The following is a 12697-nucleotide window of genomic DNA, read 5'->3' as shown; positions in this document are numbered from 1 at the left end:
CTCTACCCTACATAGTAAAAGGGTAATATGCCTCCCGGCACCGGGATCAGCATGACAGGGGGCAGCGCCCAGACCCCCTGATCGCCCTGTGACTCTGTGTGTGACAGGGGGCAGGGCCACAACCTTCCTATGCATCCTGCTCTGTTTGGGACAGGGGAAGGCGCCCCAACCCCCTGATCAGCCCTGCTCTGTGCCTGATAGTGGGGAGCTCCCCAACCCCCCACCCCACGGGCCCTGCTCTATGTGTGACGGGTAGAGCCATAACCTCCCCATCGGCCCTGCCCTGAGTGTGAGAGTGGCGGCACCCCAAATCCCCTGATCAGCCCTGCTCTGTGGGTGATAGAGGGCGGTGCCCCAACCCCCTGATGGGCCCTGCTCTGTGTGTGACAGGGGGCGGTGCCCCAACTCCCCTATCGCCCCTACTCTGTGCGTGACAGGGGGCAGCACCCCAACCCCCTGATAGGCCCTGCTCTGTGCGTGACAGGGTACAGAGCCTCAATCCCCCTGATGGGCCCTGCTCTGTGAGTGACAGGGGGCAGTGCCCCAACCCCCTGATTGGCCCTGCTCTGTGCATGACAGGGGGTGGCGCCACAACCTCCCCATCGACCCTGCCTTGAGTGTGACAGGGGACCGTGCCCCAACCCCCCAATCGGCCCTGCTCTGAGCCCGACCAGGGGCTGCACCTAGGGATTGGGCCTGCCCTCTGCCACCCGGGAGCAGGCCTAAGCCAGCAGGTCGTTATCTCCTGAGGTGTCCCAGACTGCGATAGGGCACAGGCCAGGCTGAGAGACCCCCCTCTTCCCCCCGAGTGCACAAATTTTTGTGCACCGGGCCTCTAGTATTTAAATAAAATGAAACGAAACTAAAATAAGTCAGGTTCTCTAGGAGGCAGACACAGGAGTGGAGCATGGCAGGCGGACCTTTATTAGGAGGTGCGCCTGGGGTCGACGCCTGTGGGAAGGAAGCAGGAATGGGTAGAGGGGAGCGTTGGGCTGTGATGCAGCCTCAGTTGCCTCAGCCAATCGCACTGAGAGCTCTGGAGCTGAGCTGACCCATCCGCGTTGCCCTGAGCTGCCATGAGCGGGCTGAGTATGTTTATCTGTGTGGACCAGTCGAAGGATATGAGCTGCGCTGAGAAGAGGGCATGAGCTTGGTGCCATGGTTCCCTTCCACTGTGGGAAAGCCACAGAGAGGGTCTCAGCTGTGAGCTGTCAGCCGTCAACACCTCCGACAGCTGGGAAGTGCATTCTCAGTCCTGAAGGGGCATCAGTGCCGCAGGACATTTGCTACAGCCCAGACCACGTCCAGGGGGTGCATTCTCCCCTTCTCTCATCTCTGCACTCCAGACAAGGACCCCAGGAACAGTGACTCAAGGAACAGGAACCTCTCTTTCCCTGACTCGGGCTGCAGACCAAGCTGTTCACTTTTGCTTCTATTTCACAGCTGTTTCAAGCCCCAGGACCGCGTTTAGTGGCTCCTTAAATAAGCAGTGATACTAACACTAACAAACTTGCTCAATAGATATGCACCAGTTCTAAGTACTTTAAATGGATTAACTCATTTAACACAGCAACCCTGCGAGGTGGATATGATACTGCTATGTGCACTTCATAGAGGAGGAAACTAAGACACAGGCTAGGTAATGTGCCCCCCGTCAAACAGTGTACATGGTGGAACCAGCATTCCAATTTGGGAGTCTGGTTCCACACTCAGTCTTAACAAGCATGCCCCTGTAGTTAGTGGTTAGTCTTAATGTGGGTGATGGATATTCATGTATGGACATGAAGGATGGTGGATGGGTGGATGGAGAGAAATACTGGCAAATGAATGGATAAATCGATGCCTATATGAATAGGTGAATGAATGGATGAATATATGGATGGATGGTTGGATGGATGGATGGATGGATGGATGGATGGTTGGATGGATGGATGGATGGATGGATGGATGGATGGATGGATGGATGGATGGTTGGATGGATGGATGGATGGATGGTTGGTTGGATGGATGGATGGATGGATGGATGGTTGGATGGATGGTTGGATGGACTGATGAATGGGTAGATGAACAGATGGATGAATACCTGGTGTCCTATCCTTCCTGAAATTTCCCATCCTACTAGTAGCCGCCCATCCTTGACATCAGAGCATCAGGGTCTACAAGAACAGGGAACATGGCCCAGCGCCAAGGGAGAAAGATCTAGATTTTCACCTCCTGGGTCTTTGGCCTTCAGCCAAGAGATGTGGGAAAATGCAATGAAGGAGACCTCTGAGGCAATGGCAGAATCCCAGGCTCTCTCTCTCTCTCTCTATCTCTCTATCTCTCCCTCTCTCTCTCTCTCTCTCCCCCGCAGAGGCCTCACCTGTAAAACGCAGTGGCTGGAACTTGTAGGCCAGACACCCATGCAGTTCTTTGAAGGGGAGCTCAGGTGGACATTTCATTCTCTTTCCCCTCCAGGGACCAGGCCATTCCCAAGTCACTCCTTCCAGGCACCATCTCCTCCTCCACTGCCTGTTTGTGCAGCTTCCCCAGAATGCGATCATTCTCCGGGCATTTTCCTTCCCTTCTCTCGCTGCTTTTCTGTTCATCTGAATACTTCATGCTCCTAAGCATGGGATGGCCGTGGCTGAGCATGCACTGGGGCTGCCCGCCTTCCTCCCTGTCTGGGCATGCGGGTGCTTACCTGCTATTTCCGCTTGTTTAATGATGGACAGGCAGCGCCCAGCCCTGGAGGGGAGGCGCACCGCTGGGGCTGCGGTTCTGAGAGACAGGAAGGCTTTCTTCCTTTCTTTTTTATTTTTAATCCTCACCTGAGGATATTTTTCCATTGATTTTTAGAGCGTGGAAGAGAGGGAGAGACAGAGAAATATCAATGTGAGAGAAACACATTGCTTGGTTGCCTCCTGCACACGCCCCAACCAGAACCTGGCCTGGAGAGGAGCCTGCAATCTAGGTACGTGCCCTGGACCAGAATCGAACCCGGGACCCTTCGGTTTGCAGTCCGATGCTCTATCCACTGAGCCAAACCGGCTCGGGCAGGAAGGCTTTCTAAGGCAAAGAATGTTGGAGCTCCTACAGGCCCAACCCCCTGGATTAATGCCCTGTGACCAGACAGTGGGGCATAGTGGGAATTCCAGCAATCTGGGCTTGGCTTTCCCTGCCTTTAGATAACTCACCTCTTTTCTATCTGTAAAATGAGAGCTTGACCCGTCTATACATTCATGCAAAGGGAATCAGATCGCCTGGTTCATATCCCAGCCGCACCACTTACCAGCTATGTGATTTTAGGGGAGACACTTAACTTTCCCTTTTGTTAAATAGATTTTTATTATTTCAGAGAGAGGAAGGGAGAGGGAGAGAAATAGAAACATCAATGAGAGAGAGAATCATTGATCAGCCACCTCCTACAGGTGGCCTATTGGGGATCCAGCTGGCAACCCAGGCATGTGCCCTGACCGGGATAGAACCATGACCTCCTGGTTCATGGATCGGCGCTCAACCACTGAGCCACACCGGCTGGGAGATGCTTACTTTTTTCTAAGACTCAATTTTCTCATCTGTAAAATGGGGCTGATAAAACCCGCCCCTTCATAGGGCTCTTTTGGGATGTAAATGAGACGTCGGAGAGTGCAAAGCACAAAGTACAAGCTCAGTAGTTGTTGGTGTAACTGCAATGCCAGAAAAGAGAAAGAGGGTAGAGCTGGCAGCAGACAGGAAGAGATGATATTCACATTTCCAGGTTCTCCCACCCAAGCTGAACCCTCCCCTTCCCACCTCTCTCCTCCTCCAGAATGCCCGTGACCATCACACGTCCTCAAATGGGCAGGATGGACGCCTTGTAGACTGTGGATGGGGGTGCCACGAGGAGTTACACTTGAGAAATAACTTGAAAAATGCTTTTTAAGGGCCTGAAAAATAGTCCTACCCTTTAGCCCAATCATGCCACTGCTGAGCTAGGAGGACATTATTTGATACAGAGAAAAAGATGTAAATATAAAGTGTTCGCCGAAACCGGTTTGGCTCAGTGGATAGAGCGTCGGCCTGTGGACTGAAAGGTCCCAGGTTCGATTCCGGTCAAGGGCATGTACCTGGGTTGCGGGCACATCCCCAGTGGGGGGTGTGCAGGCGGTGGCTGTCGATGTTTCTCTCTCATCGATGTTTCTGACTCTCTATCTCTCTCCCTTCCTCTCTGTAAAAAGTCAGTAAAGTATATTTAAAAAATAAATAAATAAAGTGTTCATCTGAGTCCTGTGTAATCACAAAAGCTTAGCAGCAGCGTAGCAGTCATTTAGGAGGAGAATGTTCCAGTGAAGGCTTTGTTGTTTGTTTGCAAATGGTTTATAATAACATGGAAGGGCACATGAACATAAGTGGATGAATAAAAGGAAAACACAAATTTACATACATGAGAAAGAACGGTGTAAAAAAACCCCAAAAACCACTCCCTAAAGAAAACACTGCAGAGAAGCGTTTAAAGTTTATATGCTAAAATGTAAACAGTGGTTATTTCTGAATCGTAGGGTGTGAGTGGTATTTATTTTCTAACTTGTCTACAAATGTATCATTTGTGTATATTTTTTGTTAGTATATTTTTAAGTTAAAAAGATATTTAGAACGAAGACTAGAAGGAAGTAAGCCAAAATGTTAAGAGTGCTTGTCTTTGGATGGTATAGGGATTATATTTTCAACTCTGTATTTCTTTAATGGATTTTGTGTTTAGGAACATTGTATTTTCTTTCATGAACATATACTAATTAGAATTATATATGGCTAAATGACATTATAATTAGCTAATTTTTAAAAAGTTATAAATATAGCATATGCTCACATTACAAGAGAAATTCAGTCAGTACACAAAGGTCTAAGGTGAAAAGAAAAGCTCCTGGCCCCTCATGCCCCTTCCCCAAGTAACTGCTACCAGTTGCACCTCTGTATTTCTAGAATTTTCTGTGCATCTCCACTTAGATATGACTATCCATATATTCTACGGATAGATATGCATATATGGAGGGGGGAGAGAGGTTGAGATTCACACAATATGATCCTGAAACTTGTTTTGTTATGCAATGATTTGGGGGTATCTTTGCATGTATGATATTCTCTTGCAGTTACTATATACCATGTTCCCTCTGTAATGTTACATGATGATTTATTTATTTATTAATATATTTTATTGATTTTTTACAGAGAGGAAGGGAGAAGGATAGAGTTAGAAACATCGATGAGAGAGAAACATCGATCAGCCGCCTCCTGCACACCTCCCCACTGGGGATGTGCCCGCAACCAAGGAACATGCCCTTGACCAGAACCGAACCTGGGACCCTTGAGTCCGCAGGCCGACGCTCTATCCACTGAGCCAAGCCGGTTAGGGCCATGATGATTTATTTAATTCATCCCCTACTGATGACCATCAGGGTTGGTGATGAAGGTAAGGTTTTTGCTAACGTTTGCTTTTATAAGCATGGCCGCAGTGAACACACGTGTTCATACTATGCAGCTTTTCCCATTCACGTGAGTGCATCGTGGAGTAGAATGTTAGATGTGGAGTTGCAGGGGCCTGAGGGTTTGTGTATTTTAAGTTTCAAGATACTGCTCTCCAGTTACACAAATAACTGTATGTAAACACACATGCAGAGAAAGACAAATGAAAAAAACCTCAGTAGTTAAGTTGTGCCAAAAGGATTCGTGCAGTACAAGTATGCAAAAAACAAACAAACAACACACACACACACACACACACACTCACACAGTGAAAACTTTGTATAGAATAAACCCCCGAAGGGTGTGGGCCTAAATATTACCGGTGGCTTTCTTTGGCTCCTGGTGGTTTTAGACGTTATTTTCTCCGTGTTTTACACTGAATCTGAATTTGCTTTCTACTCAGAAAACAAGACCACAGATGTTCTTAAAAACATCTTTTTTTTAATGACAAAAGGCAATACACAGTCCTTGTAATTAGCCAACAATAAATACGTTACACAAAAATGTTAATAATGTCCCTCTCCCCCAAATCCAACCCGTAGGACACGGCGCTCCAGGTTGACAAGGCCGCTCCCCTGGTTCTTCCTGGAGCGTGTTCTTCGTGCCCAGAAGAGCGATCGTGAGTAAAAGGCCCTTTTACGACAAGCTTCTCGCCGCGGATGCTCATGTAAAGCCTGCGGGCCGGCCCCCCTCCTTCCCGGCCCCCCACTCTGCCCGGCGGGCGCCCTCCTTCCCGGCCCCCCACTCTGCCCGGCGGGCGCCTCCTTCCCGGCCCCCCACTCTGCCCGGCGGGCGCCCTCCTTCCCGGCCCCCCACTCTGCCCGGCGGGCCCTCCTTCCCGGCCCCCCACTCTGCCCGGCGGGCCCCCCTCCTTCCCGGCCCCCCACTCTGCCCGGCGGGCGCCCTCCTTCCCGGCCCCCCACTCTGCCCGGCGGGCGCCCTCCTTCCCGTCCAAACGCCTGGCCGCCAAGCAGCCCACGTGGGGCCGCTCCCCGGAGGCACCTGCGCCTGGGCCCTGGCCCGGGTTCAGCAGAATCAAGGCCAAGCCCAGGACGCCCCAGCCCGGCCCCAGCCCCAGCCCCAGCCCCAGCCCCAGCCCCAGCCCAGGACGCCCCAGCCCGGCCCCAGCCCCATCCCCAGCCCCGGCCCCAGCCCCAGCCCAGGACGCCCCAGCCCCAGCCCAGCCCCAGCCCAGGACGCCCCAGCCCCAGCCCCAGCCCAGCCCCAGCCCAGGACGCCCCAGCCCCAGCCCAGCCCCAGCCCCAGCCCCAGCCCCAGCCCCAGCCCCAGCCCGGCCCCAGCCCCAGCCCCAGCCCCAGCCCAGGACGCCCCAGCCCCAGCCCAGGACGCCCCAGCCCCAGCCCAGGACGCCCCAGCCCCAGCCCAGCCCCAGCCCCAGCCCCAGCCCCAGCCCCAGCCCCAGCCCCAGCCCCAGCCCCAGCCCCGCCCGGCCCCAGCCCCAGCCCCAGCCCAGGACGCCCCAGCCCCAGCCCAGGACGCCCCAGCCCCAGCCCCAGCCCAGGACGCCCCAGCCAAGCCCCAGCCCAGCCCCAGCCCGGCCCCAGCCCCAGCCCGGCCCCAGCCCCAGCCCCAGCCCAGGACGCCCCAGCCCCAGCCCCAGCCCAGGACGCCCCAGCCCCAGCCCAGGACGCCCCAGCCCCAGCCCCAGCCCAGGACGCCCCAGCCAAGCCCCAGCCCAGCCCCAGCCCGGCCGGCCCGGGGGAGCCAGCGCGCCGGCGGGGGAGCGGGGGCCGGCCGCCTCCCGCGGGGTCTGGCCGCTCCCTCCCGCCACCTTTCTCTCGGAGCAATTAAGAGTGAAACCCTCCTCCCGGTGACCTCGGCGCTCCGGCCCGGGCTGATTTGCACATGAAAGGGCCACGGAGGCCTGGGCTTTCTCCTTTCACATTCACAATGAGGAGCGGCCTATAAATAAAACCCCTCGGAGAAACAGGAGGCCGCAAAAATGCGTGTGTGTGTGTGTGTGTGTGCGCGTGTGTGTGTGAGTGTGTGTGAGTGTGTGTGTGTGTGTTTGTGTGTGAGTGTGTGTGTGTGTGAGTGTGTGTGTGTGTGTGAGAGAGAGAGAGAGAGAGAGAGAGAGAGAGAGAGAGCCGGGAAGGAGGGTGAACCGGGGATAGCCCAGAGCAGCTGGTGTTTATTGAGCGCTTACTGTGTGCCAGGCATCAGCCCAGTGAGAGACACTGATTTTATAGACGAAGGAACTGAGTTCAGGGAGGGGAGACCTGCCCCTGGCTCCACAGTGAATTAGGGGGAAAGCACGGACCCAGGAAATGGGTGAGCAGAGGATGCACGCGTCCTCCGTCTCTCATGGTTGTTCACTGGGCTGTAGGGCTGTGATCTAAAAAGGGAGAGTGTTACTCTATGCCAGGGGTCCTCAGACTTTTTAAACAGGGGGCCAGTTCACTGTCCCTCAGACCGTTGGAGGGCCGGACTATAGTTAAAAAAAAAAAACTATGAACCAATTCCTGTGCACACTGCACATATCTTATTTTGAAGTAAAAAAACAAAACGGGAACAAATACAATATTTGTATTTGCACGTGGCCCGCGGGCCGTAGTTTGAGGACCCCTGCTCTATGCAAAGCATCTTGCAATCGCCTTGGCTTTAAAAAGGTAAAATAGTATAAAACACATACCAAACAATGAACACCAAAAAGCCTGACACTCATGGGCCACGCGTGGGTGAGGCCCCGGGTCTTGGGGCCTCTTTGCGTGTTTTCCGTTAGCAAAGGCTGTCTCCTGATTCACCTCTGTGTCCTCAGGCTTGGGGCTGACTCTGAAGAAATGTTTACTGGCTCAAATGAATGAACGAACTAGATAATTCTCTCTGGACCTATTTCTCCATCTAAACATGAGACATTGATGAAACACCAAGGGGACCGTCTCCCAGTCAGCTCAGAAATCACCTCCTCCAGGAAGCCTTCCAGGTTCCCTCCCTCTTCCAGATTAGGTCAGGAGCCTCTTCTGGGCTCTCAGAGCCAAGTTGTATTCCCATCCCCGCTCTGATCATCTGTATAGTATTTGTCTGGTTCTGCACGTCCTTCATATGAATATTCAAGTTCTCCGCAGTAGGACCTGCGTCTGTTTTGCTCATCTCTGTACCAATAGTGCCTGAATAATAAATTAGTGCATTTATTAGTTCTGGTCTGAGGTTCAAAATTGAATCATGCTGGTGTTGGCTGGAGCTAAGCGAGGGTCTGAAGCAGCAGGAAGGGGCAGAACCAGAACATCCCTCTGCAGCAGAGATGAGTTGAAAGGCCTGACTTCTAGAGCATGAAGAAAACAGTCCTGCTGTGATGGCTGCAGGAAATCCCAGCGCCCTCCTGCATGGGGCAGACCTCCTACCCCCCCCCCCGCCCCGCCCCAGGAGAACAGCTATTGAGGGCAGATGGTTTGGGGTGGTGGTGTGGGCAGCACGGGGAACTGGCAATCTGCCTGCATCTGTCTGAAGCTGGGGTGGGGTGAGACACGTGGGGTGGTCAGGTCCCCAGCTCTTCTACTTCTTAGCTGTTATCCAGACTCACCACGCCTCAGTCTCCACATCTGAGAAGTGGGTAGGGAGTCTATACCTACTTCAGCACGTTTATTGGGAAGGCAAAGGGACATATGAGGTCAAAGTGCCTGCTATTGTGTGGCTGCTCAGCAAGAGTTTAACGCACCCGGCATCTCTTCCCTTTTCTCCCAAATATTTTTCACTCTAATTAGAGCGACCACTCTTGAGCTCCTAATAGTAATATTAACTCCTCCTGATGTTTACTGGGGGCCTGCTATGTGTCAGGCACTGTCCTGTGCACTTTCCATGTCTTACCGCACTTAGTCTTCACAATCACCTTGTAAGGCAGGTTGTTATTATTCTCATTTTCCAGAGAGGAAACAGGTTCAGAGAGACACAGTGACTTCTCTGAGGTCACACAGCCGCTACGTGGCAAACCTGGGATGTGAAGCATCTGTTGACTTTCGGGAGCCCCACGATCCCCGAGCGGGCGGTTCAAAGGCAGACTGCTGGGCCCCACCCCCAAGTTTCCGATGCAGCGCGTCTGGGGTGGAGCCTGAGAACTTGCATTTCCAACCAGTTCCCAGGTGCTGCTGCTGCTGCGGGCCCTGGAGCACACTCTGAGAGCCGGCCTGCTACCACGATTCCCCACTGCCATTATCCCAATTAGGCATGTTGTGTCACGTCCAGCCTATTACAATAGGCTCGATTCGAAGAACTTGAAGTCTAGAACAGTTCACTTAGCACTTGGCACATCCACTTTCATCCATTTTAAAGGTGCAAAAAGTAACTAGAAGCTATAAAGGAGCAGAAAGAAGGACAGAATTAGCTCTGTTCTAACCCATCACTTAGAGAGACGGCTTTTTGTTAGGCATGCTTGTATAATAGAAGCTTTCTGGGTTAACTAAGTCCCCGGGTTAAGACGTTACTGGACCCCGGCGGGTGTGGCTCCGTTACTGGGGCATCGTCCAGTGCACAGAGAGGTTGCTGCTTCATTCCCCATCGCCGGCTTGATTCCCATCTGGGCTGGAGCCTGGGTCCCCCGTAAGGGGCACCGACCAGTGTTTCTCTCTCTCTCTCCCTCTGCCTCTCTAAAATCAATAAAAATATATTTTTAAAAATGAATAAAAGTAAAGTCAATTAAAAAGAAAGAGCCCAGCTGGGGTGGCTCAGTGGTTGAGCATCAACCTACGAACCAGGAGGTCAGGGTTCGATTCCCAGTCAGGGCACAGCCCGGGTTGTGGATTCGATCCCCAGTGTGGGGTGTGCAGGAGGCAGCCGATCAATGATTCTCTCTCATCATTGATGTTTCTATCTCTCTCTCTCTCCCTTTTCCTTTCTCTCTGAAATCAATAAAAATATCTTCTAAAAAAAAGAAAGAAAGCCCTGACCAGTTTGGCTCAGTGGACAGAGCGTCAGCCTGCGGACTGAAGGGTTCCAGGTTCGATTCCGGTCAAGGGCATGTACCCTGGTTGCGGGCACATCCCCAGTAGGGAGTGTGCAGGAGGTGGCTGATCGATGTTTCTCTCTCATCGATGTTCCTAACTCTCTGTCCCTCTCCCTTCCTCTCTGTGGAAAATCAATAAAATATATATTTTAAAAAAAAAAGAAAGAAAGAAAGGAAGGAAGGAAGGAAGGAAGGAAGGAAGGAAGGAAGGAAGGAAGGAAGGAAGGAAGGAAGGAAGGAAGAAGATGGAGCATAAGCCCCAGCTTGAGCCAGGATGGCCATACCATACAAGCCAAAAATAAACTTTTGTTGTCAGCCACTGGAGGTGGGAGGAGTTAATGGCCTAGACAGCTAAAGACTATTGGGTAGGGATGAAGATGAAATTCTAATAATCTGGACAATGAGGACCTTCAGATCTACATCAACTTTGAAGAAGCCCAAACTAGAATTCAGGGGAGTGTTTCCTGCAGGAAAGATGTGGGGGAACACCAACCAGCTGACTCAGATCAGACTCAGAGAAAAGGCTTGGCCTTACATCAAAAGATTGGTGAGTTAATCCTGCCAGACCTGAGGCCCTGAACCTAACTGTCCCCTATACCTGGGCTCCTGAGCATTAAAGAGAAAAAACCAACATGATATAGAAAAATGTTAGTGACATGCAAACAAGTGGTTAGAATAAGATGGAACTTGGAGACATTGTAGAAAACAGGTCTACCTTTCATCTAGCGCCAATATTCCACCTTTGTGTGGAAATTACCGAAAAATCGGTACAGCGGTCTGGGAGGGTTAATATACAGCAATGGGTTTTTAGGTTACAATAGAATATTTAGATCCTTTTGTAGTTCATGAGGGTGACTCTTATGTGAGATGTGCCTCCCTCAAACCTTGTTAGGAAATGCACATTACCTCTCTAACATATTAAAAATATATATATTTATTTTTAAAATATATATATATTTCTATTGATTTCAGAGAGGAAGGGAGAGGGAGAGAGACAGAAACATCAATGATGAGAGAGAATCATGGATCGGCTGCCTCCTGCACGCCCCACACTGGGGATCGAGTTGGCACCCCGGGCATGTGCCCCAACAGGGAATGGAACCGTGACCTCCTGGTTCGTAGGTGGATGCTCAATCACCGAGCCACGCTGGTCGGGCAGTTTCCCATCTTTAAGTAGTTCAAAACTAACATTCTCCTGCTTAGGCAAATGGACAGATATTCATACTCCTATGCTGTATTTCTGGATGCGCATAGACTATACTTTTGAGCGCTCACTATGGATTCCTCAGCAGAGGGTGACCCATGGAGCCCTGAGTGGGGAATCCCCTGCATTCGAGGATCTGGGGTCTCTTCCCGCTCCCATGTTAAAATTGTAATGCGAACAACAGCAACAACAATAATGATAGGACCCAGAAGGTGTTGGACGCTGACTCTGGACCAGGCACTACGCCAAGAGCTTTACCCATTTCATCTTGTCACCGCCCATGGCGCAGCCATTCGTGTTATCCTCTCTGTTTTGCAGATGAAGAAAATGAGGCTGATAGGGACTAAACTTGCTCAGGTCACACAGCCAGAAAGTAGGGTCATTGGCTTCCCATTGAGCCCTGTAGACACCAAAGCTCCCACACTCTCCCACCTCCATTCCAGGGAAGTGTAATCATATGACCTTCATGTGGTTCTTTCAAGGCCAAACTCAAGTGGCTGCATTTGAAGAACATATTACAATGCTGGCAACCGTCATTCACTCATTCATTCATTCAACAATCATGTTTGAACACCTCCTGTGTGCCAGGCACAGACTGGCTGATGGGGCGTCATGGTGATTGATCATGATCCTTGCCTTCAAGGAGCCCCAATTTATTTATTTATTTATTTATTATTTTTATTGATTTCAGAGAGGAAGAGAGAGGGAAAGATAGAAACATCAACAATGAGAGAGAATCATCGATCAGCTGTTTCCTGCATGCCCCACACTGGGGGTTGAGCCCACAACCTGGGCATGTGCTCTGACCGGGAATTGAGCCATGACCTCCTGGTTCATAGGTTGATGCTCAACCACCGAGTCATGCCAGCGGGCAAGGAGCCCCATTTATTGTATCGTTTCTCTGATGCCTCCCACACCAGATGCATGGTGTGAGCTGTTACAATGCAGATTCTCAGGCCCTACTAAAAACTCTGAATCAGATTCTCTGAGGTTGGAGCCTGGGAACCTGCCTCTTACAACTCCCCAGATGACTTACAGACACTGAGTGTGGGAAC

The 12697-nt window shown here is 51.5% G+C and overlaps 1 pseudogene; it reads left to right on the top strand.

Annotated features, from left to right (window-relative positions):
• Positions 1-11268: 11268 nt before the first annotated feature.
• Positions 11269-11354, top strand: LOC132222352 (small nucleolar RNA U13; annotated as a pseudogene).
• Positions 11355-12697: the final 1343 nt, after the last annotated feature.

Source organism: Myotis daubentonii, chromosome 19, assembly GCF_963259705.1.
Source record: "Myotis daubentonii chromosome 19, mMyoDau2.1, whole genome shotgun sequence".
NCBI classification, from domain to species: Eukaryota; Metazoa; Chordata; class Mammalia; order Chiroptera; family Vespertilionidae; genus Myotis; species Myotis daubentonii.
The sequence above is the reverse complement of the archived record's forward strand: the minus strand, read 5'-3'. Positions and strand labels throughout refer to the sequence as shown.